The sequence below is a fragment of the Canis lupus genome, chromosome 11 (genome assembly GCF_003254725.2).
Source record: "Canis lupus dingo isolate Sandy chromosome 11, ASM325472v2, whole genome shotgun sequence".
NCBI classification, from domain to species: domain Eukaryota; kingdom Metazoa; phylum Chordata; class Mammalia; order Carnivora; family Canidae; genus Canis; species Canis lupus.
In genome coordinates this window covers 23954535-23960534 of record NC_064253.1, presented here as the reverse complement: position 1 = coordinate 23960534, position 6000 = coordinate 23954535, and positions in this window count along the sequence as shown.

The following is a 6000-nucleotide window of genomic DNA, read 5'->3' as shown; positions in this document are numbered from 1 at the left end:
TGATTCATGAGAGCATTTGTCCTAGATTTACTTGGCTCTGCAGCTGAAAAATGCAGTGGGCAGAAAGCTAACTTTGGAACAGTCAGAGGGTTTACCCCCTGACACCAGCATACATTTTCTCTTCTAGCTGAGGACCAATTATATAAAGGACCATATGGAAAAACTTCACTGGCAACGAAATAAAGAATGGCTAAGTTTAGATTCAGCCAGGCAAAGGGGCCTGTTGCAGTCTGGGGATGACAGCCCTGGCAGGATACGGAGACTGCCTGAGGAAGGAGTGTCGTGGGGCTTCACGCTTCGGGACACCAGAGGTCCAGTCCTAGATCACCTTGTGACCTTGGGAAAGTATGTCCCTTGGCCTTCTTGGGCCTCAGTTTCTTCCTGCATAAAAGAGAGGATTGGACCTAACAGTGTAAGTCTTTTAGAGTATAAATATGCTACCAGGCAAAGGCTAAATGCAACTGGCCAGGGGAAGACTGGTGAGAATGGGATTTGTATTCAAAGTGACCTTGTTTTAGACAGAACATCCCTCAACAAGCCCTACCTGGAGAGCTTCATTTTTAAAGAACATCAAAAATGTGACAATTGGGGCCCCCAGGTTGGCTCAGTGGTTGAGCATCTGCCTTCAGCTCAGGGAGTGATCCCGGAGTCCTGGGATCAAGTCCCACATTGGGCTCCCTGCATGGAGCCTGCTTCTCCTCCCTCTGCCTGTGTCTCTACCTCTCTCTGCGTGTCTCTCATGAATAAATAAATAAAATATATTTTTTTAAATGTGACAATCTGCTCATGGACATGTATCTTTTCTGATAGAGAACACACAGAAGCCTGAAAAGACTGGCAGCTGAACCCTCAGGGGCAGGAGATGGGCACACATGCACACACTCCCCACACCAAAACAGGGATTATTTCTATCAAACCAAAACTGTCTTAGTCAGAGATGACTGGGAGTGAGGAATAGATGTCCACTGAAATGAGGATCCCTTCAAGGGCATTCATCATAGGGAAGCAATCTCACAGGTGGGCCCTTGGCAAGTCACTGCAGATGGCCATGGAGTCTGTGTTTGGATTTCTGGGTTTTTTTTCTTCCCCACTGACTCTCGTCCAGCTCCTCTCCCAACAGCCTGGCTGCCACTACTCCCTGGCCAGGCCTGCGCTTTCAATGGACTCTGCATGCATGGAGGGAATTCCCAGGGAAGAGGATTATGGGCAGAACCACAAAGTTGAAGAAAGCTTACTGAGGAAAAATACAGTAGGCACAACAGAAAAACATGGGGTCGCTTTTCTGCTCCCCTGCCTTCTGGTGTACTTGTTCCCTCCCGAAGGGAAACTGATACACAATAGTCCCCTATGAGTAGAGTAAAAATGAGCCTATGATTCACTTTCTCTTGAGCCTCCAGGCCTCTGGTCTTATTTATCAAGCCGGGCAAAAAAATCACACACCAAATCCCAAAGACCAATTCAGAGATAAAAGAGATAGTCACACTTTTTGTCCTTGTCTCCATCTTCCAAAGTCACTTAATCATTTTCAAATAAAGGACCACCTTCTCATTTCCATGTGGGGGGAAAAAAAGAAAGCATCTGACATTATCAATTCAATACACTTTCTCTGCTTACCACCCCCTGACACTGCCTGGCTCAGGAGAACTAGGCAACTCACAGATTTTCAGGGATGGGCGAGAGACAGGGCACAGAGAGCTCTAGCTCAAGCAGTGGCCCTGCCTCATCCTGCCAGAGGGCTGGCTGGAAACGTGCAAACAGGAGCGGAGGCGGGCGTGAAGATTAAGAGAGAGACAAGGGGGCTCATTTTACCCAGTTTCTCCCACAAGTTCCATCCGCCCCTCCTCCCTCCCAGCACCCACATATGGCTTTATCCGTCCCTGATCTACCGCAGACCTGTACGTTATAACAAATGTAATTTCACTGGAGTGGATAACCTCTCAGATTCATTCCACCCCTGAGATGCTGGGTTTCTCTGGTCATAACGCATTATCTGAGTTTACAGGAGAGCTGCATTACTTCCATCGTTTATCTGTGTTTTGGAACCCAAACTCCATATTATCCTTGCTTGGATTTTTTTTTCTTCTTTTAATAAAAATGGAGGTGCCAATATTCACCTGGATAAACTCTAAAAGAAAACTTCTCCTCCCTCGGGCCCCGCCTTTTCTCCTCTGTGATTCCACATATCAGAGGTACACAAAGACCAGCAGGTGAAGCCTGGGGGCTCACAGAAGAAAGCACAAGAAGAAACCACAATGATGCACACAGTTTCTTGGAGGAGGGCTGCTCATGAGACACCTTGTCACATGCAAATCTCTTCCTCCAGTTAGTCATTTGATATACAGGATGTTAGTATGTTTATGTATTAATTAGCAATGAACTATTAACATATTTCAATGTTGCCTTTTACAAAGGAGTGTCATTCAATGAACACTTATTGAGTGCCTGTTGTGTGCTAAGCACAGTGCTAGGCCTTGGGGCTAGGGTATCACGAGGCCCATGTACAGAGCATGGCATGTAGCGTATTGTGGCTCTCTTCTGGAGGCCAGTGTAGGAAAAAGAGGTTGGATGTACAGTTGTGATTGAGATGAGGGTGGTGGAGGTATAGGGTGCTATGAGAACACAGAGTCAGGAAAGAAGCTTAGAATTGAATTAGGACCTAATTCTGCAAGTGATGCTCACGAGTGCATGTGTGTGAAGGGGTTAGGGAGACATGGCTCAACTGCTAGGTTTGGGGGGGGGGGGGGGGAAGAGGGGAGAGAGGGAAAGAGAGAGACAAAAATGAGACTCTGGCCAATGCCCATCTTTCCAGTCATGTTTCTATGCAAACCAAGTATTTTTGTTTTCCCTTCATAAAACGGGAATCGTGTTCTATGAATTGTTTTCTGACTGGCCTTTTTCACTGACAAATAAAAATGCCTTGGAAACACTTCTGATCAATACATATATATTTCTGCATTGTTTCTAATGATCATAGTTTATGTATATCAACAGTTTATTTATTCCTTTAAAGATGGGCATTTTTCCCGATGTCTTCACAGGAATCTCAAAGAAAATGTGTCTTTCTTTGGAATACATCTGAGACACAGAATTTCTGGATTAATGAATGTGTACATTTAAGATGTTGATAATACTGCTAAGTTGCTCTCCCAAAAGCTTTGTAATGAGTACTCCAAACAAGAGCTGGTGAGATTGTCTGTTTCCTTACAAAACAGAATATGATCAATATGTTTAATTATTTCCAATCTAATGGATAAGAAATGTTAGCTAATTGTTGATTTTTCATTTCCCTGATTACTAGTCAAATGGAACAACTTTTCATATATTTATACTCTGTTGGCATTTCTTCTTAACTGCTCATCTTTATTCTTTGTCCAATTTCAATATTTGGCTTTTATAGGTGGCTTTTATATATTCTGAACATTAATCCTACCTATAAGTTCCCTCATCTTCTCCTGGTCTGTTGTTTACTGTTTCCAAATTTTATTATGAAAATGTTCAGCAAGTTCAAAGAATGCTGCTTATTTTTTAAACTTCCTTTATGATGCCTTTTGCATACAGCATTTAAATTCATTTTATGTATATAATAGTTTTGTTTGTTTGTTTGTTTTTTGTTTAACTTCTGGTCTTTGTATCCTATCTAGAATACCTAGCTTACTCTAAGGTTTATCAAAATTTTTTCAGTCATGGGGCACCTGGGTGGTTCAGTTGGTTAAGCATCTGATTTTTGATTTCAGTTCAGGTCACGACCTCAAGGTTGTGGGATTGAGCCCCACGTCAGGCTTATGCTCAGCACAGAATCTGAGATTCTCTCTCTCCCTCTGCCCCTCCTCCTCCTGTTCACATGCTCTCTCTCCCTTTCTTTTAAATAAATAAATAATTAATTAATTCTTAGAGAGTTTCAGCCATTTTTATCTAATATCATCATTATCTTAAATATACAGTTCTCTAGCACCTATCAGAAATATTTGGAGGCTGGGGTTGGGGAGATGGGGTGGGTCTAGCTATATTAAATCAATGGTGTTGGGACAACTAGCTTTCCATTTGAGGGGGAGCATAGCTCATCCTTTGACTACCTGTATGAAGTTCCATCTTTCCCATAGCTAAACTCTTGCATATACATTTGTTTCCTCTGCTTTATCCCAAGAACTCATTCATTAATGCCTTCTGTTTTAATTACTCCACCTTTGTTGTATATTTTGATACATGGAGATCAAGTACATTTCTTACTCTTCTTTTTCAATAATCCTTTTTTTAAAAAAAGATTTCATTTATTTATTCATGAGAGACAGAGAGAGAGAGAGAGGCAGAGACACAGGCAGAGGGAGAAGCAGGCTCCCTGCAGGGGAGCCTAATGTGGGACTCAATCTCAGAACCCCCGGGTCATGACCTGAGTCAAAGGCAGATACTCAACCACTGAGTTGTGTCCCTATCCTTTATTCTTTTAAAACAGTTTCTCTTCCATATAAACTTTATAATCAGTGTGATGCTTTCTATAAAAAAATCCATGGGAATTTTGGTTTGGAATTCACTGAAATTTTAGAGGAATCAGGGAGTGTTGACATCTTCACAACACTGGCTCTTGCCATCCAGGGACACTGTATATCTTAGTCTTAGCTTTTAATCCCCGAGAAAGAAACAGTGCTGGTTCTCTGTGTCTGCACCTCAGGTGATTGCCTTGTTCCTGAGGGTTCAGCATCCTTCTGCTCTCTGAAGCAGAGGAAGATGAAGTTGTCCTTATGGTGTAGAAATCATCCCCTGCTCTCTGCCCCTGGAAAGAGACAGAATAGATTTACCCCACGAGACCGAAGCTGAGGTATCATGACAGTTTGTGCAGACCTCTGGACACTGTCCAAAGCAACAGGGGCTGCTAGGGACACTGCACTTCAATCTCTCCCTACCCAAGAACTCATGAGGGCGACCACGGCTTCGCAGGGTCACAAAGAAGAGTATTACCTTGTTGATACCTGAAATGCACTCTCTTCCTCATTTGCTAACTTACTCTTGTCCTAGTTCATCTGCCTGCATGCCTGCCTGCCCATCCATCCATCCATCCATCCATCCATCCATCCTTCCATCCAACCATCCATCTACCCAACCATGCACCCATTCAGGCATCCATGCATGCATGCATCCATCCAGAAGTGATATACAGAACTCATGAGAACATGCCCTTTTCTCATAATCTGTTCTCTGGCCCCATCTGAGGTGCTCATATATATTTCTCATCCTTCTACCATATTCTCAGATATTCAACTTTGGAATATATATAACACCCCACCTCTGTCCATATCAATGTAATGCTCTAATAGAACCTGTGATATATGTATGTATGTATATATATATATATGTATATATATATATATAATTTTTAAATTTCAGAAGAATATGGAGAATAATGTAATGAAGAAACAGAGCTTTATAATTTTTCTACAACAAGGCAGCGCTGCCTAGGTGAACAATTTCAACAATATTAGTCATCCCTATTCAACTATGGGGTAAAATGAAGAAGATAAAATCACCATAGCCAGAGGGAAAGGAATCCTGGTCTCTTGGGCAATACTCCCACCCAGATTCCTCAGGTGGTTGGATTGATTCCTGTAAAAATCTATGCAAAGACTACAGATAAAAGGCCGATTCATTTTAAACAGTTGAACAATTAGTGTGAGTGATCTCCTGACCATCCCAATTGTATTTTAAGGAATGGATAATAGAATCACATAAACCAAGGTAGGGAATCAGACCTCACAGAAAAAGACACGACTTTCCTGAAGCCCCCTAAAATTGAGGGGGAATCAGATTCTGCACAGACCTTAGACTAAAGCAACTTGTGGAACCACAGTTACCTATCATGTCCTCCCAAGGAGAAGCGAGATGAAATGCAATGTAGTAGTGAGGAACAAGGGCCCTGAGATGCTCCGCTGAATTCAAACCCTGGCTCTACCCTTTACCAACCAAGTGACTTTGGGAAAGCTACTTAAACTCCCCTCATCTCAGTTTCCT